Source organism: Pseudorasbora parva, chromosome 11 (genome assembly GCF_024679245.1).
Source record: "Pseudorasbora parva isolate DD20220531a chromosome 11, ASM2467924v1, whole genome shotgun sequence".
Classification (NCBI taxonomy): Eukaryota; Metazoa; Chordata; class Actinopteri; order Cypriniformes; family Gobionidae; genus Pseudorasbora; species Pseudorasbora parva.
Window position 1 is genome coordinate 19,675,651 of NC_090182.1, and position 9,612 is coordinate 19,685,262.

General features: G+C 34.3%; 1 protein-coding gene across 1 annotated transcript in view; it reads right to left on the reverse strand.

Annotated features, from left to right (window-relative positions):
* The window catches only part of nitr13 (novel immune-type receptor 13), a 32,070-nt gene extending 26,948 nt beyond the window's left edge, over positions 1–5,122 (reverse strand). Inside the window, exon 1 of the mRNA XM_067457327.1 lies at positions 5,005–5,122. The gene's annotated coding sequence lies outside the window, so the exon portion shown is untranslated. The remainder of the gene's footprint in view (positions 1–5,004) is intronic.
* Positions 5,123–9,612: the final 4,490 nt, after the last annotated feature.

Consider the following 9,612-nt stretch of genomic DNA (forward strand, 5'->3'; position numbering starts at 1 on the left):
TACAGTATTAAAAACATTACGCCTATGGAACGTCCCCATATTAGGGCTGGGCGATATGACGATATTATCATATATCGACGATGTCTAGCAAATATGTCGATATCGATAACAGTCAGTGTTATCAGACGATAATCGACATCATAAAAATGACGACTGATAAACTCACAGAACATTGCGTTGCCAAATACATTATAAATAGTAGTAACCATACACTCACCTTTTTAGTGTTTTTGATGCATAACTACAGTAGCCTATATGTGTTAAAGCAAAACATTGAATTATGGATAAGACGTTGGTTGTGTTTTCATTATACACGCGCAAAGAGAAGCACATTGGCTTGGCTAAATGTTTTAAAACGCTCTAAAAATATTATTGCCTATTAGGCTAAATTATAAATATAATAGCCTATTAATAATACAAACATTAATCAAACATGGAAACCTGGAAAACATTTAAAATAGCCTACTTACGCTAAAAATAAAACGAAAGAGAAACCTTTGGGGGAAAAAATAGCTCAACGGGAAAAAAATAGCTCAACCTTAAACGGTTGAAAATGTCTATAAAAGCTAACCATAGGCCTGTATTTTAAATACTATAAAATAAAGGTGTCAGAATAAAATTATTATAATATAAAAAAATGAAAGAAAAATATATTAAAGTGAAGTAAAAATGCGCGTTAAACTCACAGCTCGTGCAGTGAAGGAGCGCAGTTCTGAACAGAAACGCATGAGCTGCTCGCGTCAACACTGCACTTTGCTTCATTACATATTTTCGTTTCGAATGCTTCGTTTAAAAGTGGACATTTTAAGCTTTCTATGCGCATATGTCTGTGAGGCAAGTAGCCTGCTGCGTTTCGGTTTATTTATGAGACACGCGCTCAAGTTCATTAGAAATTAAAGCGATCACTCCCGCGACACGATTCATGTCTTCCATTTCCATATTATTTATTAAACCCAGGCAATTGGCCAAAGAAACCTTTATTAAAATTAAGATACAATTTAAACTAAACGAAAGAATGCTTTCTACAAAACAAAACTTAATATTAAACTAAATATAACCACCAAAATCATTTCTGACTCACTCGCATCTTTGCACTTATCATAATCAGATGAAATGTAAAAATACTATTATAATAGGCCTATTCAAACATAATATGCAAAAAGAAAGAAGACAAACATTGTTTAATGGCTACAACAAAGTGAGCTACAGATAAATGTCTGAGCTGGATTTAATTATTTTACAGGTGAGCGGTTCATGAGCGTTTATTTTATTTATTATAGTTCAGTTTATTTATTATAGTTCTTTTACAATGACGATTGTTTCAAAGCAGCTTCACAGTGTTAAACAGGACAATATTGCAGCAAAATTTGATTTCCAGTCGTTCTGGGAAAACAGTGATGTTATCAGCTTATTTCGTTAATTTTAGTTTTAACATGAGTCACACCGGTCCGCTTCGCTCATTACAGGCTCGTTCTCATAATTACAGTTAATGTGCCGGGCCGGGCAAGGCTCGGACACAACGAGCACAAGCTCGGGCTTGATCTTTTAGGGTCGGGCTTGATTTTTTGAGCACGATCTAAGCTCTAATTGACATTTACAGTGACATTGCTGCTCGACCATATATCCGTCGTCTTTGAGAAGCGGCTGCAGAGCGGGGCTCAAAGGAGACCGCTAATGCTGGGTAGTGTACGTGGATATGGCTGCGGAGATTAGTGGTTCACTTTCTTTCTTTTTTTTCTTCTTCTTTTTTTTGCAAAGCCTGCAGATAGCTTCTGTTGAATCCACTGGTTCACCATTTGCATTTGGTACTTTAAATCCATAATACTGCCAAATTACTGATGTACATCTTTTCTTGGATATTAAGCGTTGTCCTCCATTTTATGCCTGGAAAATTTTGTGGCCCGCAGGGGAGTGGGCGGGATCAGTGCGGAGTAGATGATATTATCGGATATCGCGATATTTTTGAAGGCGATTATCGCCCCCCAAAAATTAACATATCGCCCAGCCCTACCCCATATGTCACAAAAACAAACGTGTGTGTGTGTGTGGCCTGGTAATCCCTAAGTTATGGGGACAAAATGTCCCCACAAAGATGGCAATATCCGAAATCCTTGTCCTTGTTTAGTCCCCATGAGGAAAACATCTTATAAATCACACAGAAGGAGTTTTTTTGAGAAAGATGGGTAGGTTTAGGGGCAGGGGCAGTGTAGGGGATAGGATGTACAGTTTGTACAGTATGAGTACAGTTGTACACTCTAAAAACTAATACTATGATTTACTCAATTTTTTTGGTGAAACATTTTTACACTAAAAAAAATGAGTAAATTTTAAAGCAGTGGAATCAATTATAGACACCATAAGAACTGAGTAAATGTAAGTAAAAAAATTAAGTAGATCTGAGTAACTGCATTTGTTACATTAACAAATTCAATTTATGAGTATTTCTAACTTGTATAGTATAACTTTAATTTCCTCTAAACCTTTGTAAAATACTCCACAGTCCACACAAACACACTTATACATGACATGGCCTTTATTGTCCACGAGTACAGCAATAACGTTACAGCATATAACAGTTATTAGGCTACTGTTTTGACATGTAAAGAATAACAGTTATTTTACAACATTTAAACTCATGTAACAAACATTTTAGAAGTAAAAATTACACATTTAAAAGTAATTCAAGTGTAATCAACCGGTCTGTTATCCCATTTCCACCGTATCAGCGCTGTTTCTCGAGCCTGAGATGGACTAACGTGGTCTGCGGGTGGACTTTGAACTTGAGACCGCTGTCCTGCGTTTCATTTGTAGCTGAAAGATGCTGCGAGGCGCCAGACTCCATAACCTGACAATGAACAAAAAGTGCCCAGTTTTAATAAGATTTTATCGTCCAAATTCATTATTCATTATATTCATTATCTTTACAAATAAAGTTGTGTGTTTTGAGCCACACAGCAGGCGTTTCAAAGACCAACGCCACACGTTAACTTAAGGTGACTCACACTGTCCCTGTATGTTGTTTTGAATTAAATAAAATGCCTTTAAGCACAGTAATGATTATATAGATAAAAAAAAAACATACAAACCTGAATTTCAGAGGAAATGCCCCAATTCTGCGACGCTGAGAAGAAGAAACTGCTCTGGTGACTGAGGAGAATTCAAATATCCGCACTCACTCAACCGTCGAGCTGTCGTCACGTCAGAGGGTGGGGGAGGGGTGCATAGTTTTAATCGAGTAAATTTACTCAATTTCCCTTAGTGTGTGTTAAATATTAATAATCTTGATTTTAATTAAGTAATATTTGTGGTTCTTGAAACAGATCGGTTTAATTCTCCATTCTCAAATATTTTGAAATAAATTTCACAAATGTATTAAGTATATTTAAAATAAAGAATTGGTTATTTGAATACTAAATTATTTTAGTGAAAAAAACTTAAATATAACTATACATTTTAGACAAAATTAACTGTTGGATTTTTTGTCAATTATTTTGGTATGTTTAACTAAAACCATCAAGTAAATGATATTGAGAGATTTTATTAAGTTAATAAAGTTAATTATTACTGTGATATTTACTAAGCCACTGAATTATTTTTTAGAGTGTACAGTATACAGTACGCCTATGGAAAGTCCCCATAAAACATGGAAACACGATGTGTGTGTGTGTGTGTGTGTGTGTGTGTGTGTGTGTGTGTGTGTGTGTGTGTGTGTGTGTGTGTGTGTGTGTGTGTGTGTGTGTGTGTGTGTGTGTGTTGTGCGTGTGTGTGTGTGTGTGTAAATACAACTGGCTAACAGGAGGACTAAGAAATAAATGTCGTTGTTGTTTAATCTCAAAATACATTGCTGAACTAAATGTAAATCTAATTGAAACAATACACTCAAAAGAATAAGAAGGCTAACCAACCACAAATCAATTTCATGGATGTTTGCTAAAATGAATGCATACTTTTTATAGTAGGTTACTCTTTGCACTCAGACTCAGCAGCTGATGTAGGTGTGAATAGTTTTGTTTTCCGCACTGTAAAAGCAGCGCTATCATAAAGGTGTTATTGAGCGGCAAATGTGTGATTGCTGCTGTTATGATAGTGTGTTAACAGTGTGTTCAACTGTAGCTGAAAACTGGAATAATCTGGAAACTCTGCAGTGAGCACTGGTTACATAAACTAAGCTTTCATGTGTGCTAGTCTCAAGGGCGTAGATTTGGTTCGAACATTGGGGGGGGTTGAACGTTGGTGTGCTGCGTGTTTATATATATATATATATATATATATATATATATATATATATATATATATATATATAATTTTTTTTGTATTGTTATTGTATAATTTCTCTCTCTCTCTCTCTCTCTCTCTCTCTCTCTCTCTCTCTCTCTCTCTCTCTATATATATATATATATATATATATATGTATATATATATATATATATATATATATATATATATATATATATATATATATATATATATATATATATATATATATATATATATATATAGCCTAACTTTAAAAATCTGCTGTTTTTCTTTACCTGATCACCTCCTCTCCCTCTGCTGACTTTTCTACCCTGCTGGTATATTTACCTCGAATCTGTTATAAAAACATGTTAAGAGATTATAGACCTCGTAATCATATGAAAATTGTGTTTAAGCACTCATAAAATTCTAACATAGTAGAAATTATAAAAAGAAAGAAATTAGGCTAAGTATTAAAACCGCCAGTATGCGGCAGCGATTCACTGTTTAAATGAGCCACTAAAATCGTTCATTCATCCAATTCGTTCAAAAGTCAGATTGATTTAGGAAGAAAACAAACCACCGATGTAAATACTTTTGTCAGTGATAATTACAGACACTATTGAAAAATGCTGTCATTGAACTAATGACAGCTGTTTTGGTAACTTTTACTGATAGTTATATAGCTAAGTAGGCTACATTGAAATGGATGAGCTAGCGAAATATATGATGTCATGTGTGTTGTTAGATATTACACAATATTCATACCTCATTCTCAGTAGGCTACAAGCTTAATTTTTTTGCATCCCTCTCTGACCAGCAATTATAGCCGCTGTGTAGCGCTTCTCTTCATTTTTGGCGCTAACGTTTGCTCTCCCATTCAAACACCACTCCCGTTTATTTGGTGAAAGTGCGACTCGCTGATTGGGCGTTACCAATCAGTTCAATGGAGGGGGAGTATTTTTGTCTGATTTATTATAACACAGTCATATTTGATTAGAAACAAAATTATTGTTACAAAATAAACTAATTCTACATATTTTTCATTTGATCTACTATGATTTTCATGTTGAAATATTGGGGGGGTTGTAACTGATGGACTTGAATATTGGGGGGGTTACCTCCCCATCAACTACGCCCCTAGTCTATATCTAGGACATGATGACCATCAGAAGGAAAGGGGGGTCAGTCGGGGTCAGTCAACCATAAAAGTCGCACATTACATTGTAAATGGATGATAAAGAGAACACTTACCACAATGACTTAATTTAATAATTAAGTATTCTGGGACAGTTAAATATTCCCTTGCGACCACATAGTAACTTTTCATTATTTTCTTCCTTTTTGCACTTGTAAGATTATTGTTTTTGTTGTGTTTTTTTTATTTTTTTTATTGCATATACTTCTGCATATACTTCTTTTGTCACCTTCTGCAAGTGAACTTTATCTGTGATTATGTGACTTAGGCTCCGGCTCCACTGCGGGACTGACACGCCTATCTTTGTTTCTAGTGTTTCAAAGCTTGCTTTGTGTATTCTCAGACCGGCCATTATTATGTCATTTTTAAGAAAGAAATATAAACATCAATATATAAATATAATATATAAACTTAACACTAGTGTTAGTAAAAAGTACAGTCCATCCTGTTGTAAATGATTCGGAGGTGAATTAATTACTACAGAAAAAAAGTAATGTAATTTCTAGATGAAAAACGGGAATTCTATAACAGTACTCAATTCAAGCTTGTAGAAATTAAAGCATGCATATCAACATTGTAAAATTAAGATATCAACATATATAAACATTACATCAACATTATAAAATTAAGATATCAACATATATAAACATTATAAAATTAAGAAATCAACATATATAAACATTACATCAACATTATAAAATTAAGATAACATATCAACATTATTTCAAAAACTAAGCAAAACTACTCAACTTTTCTGATACTGGTGTTCCCATCATACACTGGGGCTTGAATAAATAAAATTAAAATAAATATATTTTTTTTTTTGATGACATTTGGGGTTAATTTTTTACTCAAAATGACATTCATACGCCATCATCCATCCATCGAATGTTACCATCATTGTGTATTGTGTACCAAGTATTGAGGTCTGGATACATAATTTATATTGTATTATTTAGATGTTTCTAAGTAAAGCGCAATTTAATTCAGTGGATTAGTAATGTTTACTAATGGTTTTGCTAGTGGTTAATAAAATAAACTTACTAAGTAGAACTTACTCAACGATTTATTTTTTGAGTGTTAGTTCTGATTTCAGAACACACTAATAATAGGAGAACAAAACAAGATTTTGTATCTTGTGGGTCCATCAAATGTGTATGCTGTTAAAGATACGGGATGCATACATGTTTTTACATATCAACTTGTGTTCAAGGTGCAGTGTTGGAATGACCCAGCATCTGTGAACGATAGTTTTTTAATGTGCATGGGCTTCTGTCTGTGCAAGAGTGCATCTGTGCTTATATGTGTGAGTGTGTGAGGTATTGTTCAGATCATGAGACCTGTTATTTTAAGCGGTTTCACTCATGTCCCACTCCTGTCCTCTTATCACCCACACCCTACCCATGACCACTCATATATTCTCTACCGTCTTACACATCCTCAGTGGGTTTCTCAGTAAACAACTTTTAAAGTTTCCACAGGATGTTTAGCTATTTTTGTCACAGGTACCGTTAGTAGCATTACTTTCATTTAAGGAAATACTTCAGAATGTAATCTCTCAAACACTTTTTATACTTTTATATTAAAATTCATTTTAAATTAAAATAACATTAACGGTTTTGTTGCGGGTTTTATTATGGTTGCACTTTATTTTGATGGCCCCTTTAGACATTCTGTTGACTATTATTAGCATTGCATTGGAGTATTAGTAGAATTTTAGAGGTAATAAATATTAGTATTAGTATGTCTTAATGTGTATTAGTATCAATCTATTAATACTCTAATGAGAGTTAGTTGAGTAATGAGTTTACTTATAGTCAACAGAATGTCTAAATTCAAAATCAAAATAAATAAATATAAAGGTTACCATTATTATTTGGGATGCACTTTATTGTACAGTGCGTGTACTTACTGTGTTAAGTGCTGGTTAATGGTTAGCACCTTGTTATTATCCATATTGCAATTACTATAATAAGTACATACATAGTATGTGCATGTGGAACAGGACTATACAATAAAGTGCAACAGTTATTTGTCAGTTAGTTGTATGTTGTTGATAATCAGGAAGTGAGACATACTCATTGCTAAAACCACAGTAATGCTTAAGTTTCCAAACCATGACCACTTTGCGAGAGACAGTCAAATCAGACAATACTATCATACCAGAACTAGTTTTCACATCATTTGTCACATAATTTAACTTCTTGTCTGTATTTTATTTATTTTTCTAGTGGTGGTATGTTGATTTCAAACTGCTAATTCAAAATTTTAAATTAGAACGCATTTTGTGAATTTTGGCCAAACTTAAATTTATGAAACTCATTAGTTTTTGGTATAGCTGGGTAGACAAGAATACAAACTAACCACATTAACACCCATTTAGACCAGAATCATTTATATAAGGGTATTAAATGTAGAGGGAGGGCAAGTTGTCACTTTTTTATGTTGTTATAAATTAAATAAATACAACTTACTTTCTGCAGTCATCATAGCAGCTATTTGTCCTGGTGGTCACAAAAGTCAACACGTGTTCTGTATTGTACTGTATATTTCAATTCTAAAAACAATGGAAGTATTTAATAGTTTTGTGTGTGTGTGTGTGTGTGTGTTTGTGTGTGTGTGTTTGTGTGTGTGTGTGTGTGTGTGTGTGTGTGTGTGTGTGTGTGTGTGTGTGTGTGTGTCCTTGGTTATATTACATTGTGGGGACCAAATGTCCCCATAAGGATAGTAAAACCTGAGATCACCTATATTGTGGGGACCAGCCAGCATCCCCACTTTTCAAAAGGCTTATAAATCATACAGGATGAGTTTTTTTTTTTTTTTTTTTTTTTTTTGAGAAAGTAAAAATGCAGAATGTTTCCTGTGGTGGGTAGGTTTAGGGGCAGGGGCAGTGTAAGGGGATAGGATGTACAGTTTGTACGGTATAAAAACCATTACGCCTATGGAGAGTCCCCACAACACTATCTGTCTACCGTGTGTGTGTGTGTGTGTGTGTGTGTGTGTGTGTGTGTGTGTGTGTGTGTGTGTGTGTGTGTGTGTGTGTGAGCCTGTTTATGTGGTTTATGAGGACACAAATTTGTATAACTACATGGGTATTACACTGGTATTACACTATAAAGGTGGTTTATGAGGACATATCAAATGTCCTCATAAATCAAATGGCCTTAAAAACATACTAAATTATGTTTTTTTGAGAAAGTAAAAAAGCAGAATGTTTCCTGTGATGGGTAGGTTTAGGGGCAGGGGCAGTGTAAGGGGATAGAAAATACGGTTTGTACAGTATAAAAACCATTACGCCTATGGAGAGTCCCTGTAAACCACATAGACCAACGTGTGTGTGTGTGTGTGTGTGTGTGTGTGTGTGTGTGTGTGTGTGTGTGTGTGTGTGTGTGTGTGTGTGTGTGTGTGTGTGTGTGTGTGTGTGTGTGTGTGTGTGTGTGTGTGTGTGTGTGTGTGTGTGGAGTCTATATTTAGCCTGAGAAGAAACAAAAGATCTCTAGTCTACAATATTCTTCATCAGGCCGTAAATCTTTAGCGCCATCTTTTGGTGCAATGTGTTTTATCTGTCCACACAAAATACATGTTAATTTACATTATGACAAACATATAATGTAAAAGCTAAAATGAATAAAATTTCATTCAGCTTCAAGGTATATATTAATATTTGATGGTTACAAAGGTAGCATATTTTAACCTTTTATGGTAGGCCTACAGCGTGCCATATAGCAACAATTATGATTAATTTCCTTGTTATAAATAAACTGCAATAAACGGAACTATAAGAATTAAAGGGTAGCCCTTAAAGTTGACACAAAATGCATTAATACAATATTTAAATTGTGATCTGATATCTACATAGAATGTGGATTTGCAAAGGGCAAAAATAGGTGGTTTGAACATAACGCATACTATAGATGGTTGAATTATGTATATGGCTTGCTCTTGTAGGCTACAAAGATTTATTTTATCTATCCCATCCACACGTTGATCATTCTCATTGCAAATTGTGCCGTCGTAACATGTTGATTCATTCCTACCTAAAACTTGGCTAAACCAGACAGGAAATGATTGAGGATTAGGGCATGTGTTCACGTTTCCTTTGCAGGTAAACATTAACTCTCTTTACTGTAGCCTACAGTTGGTCTTATCAACACCTTGAGAACATAAATCAGCTAAGG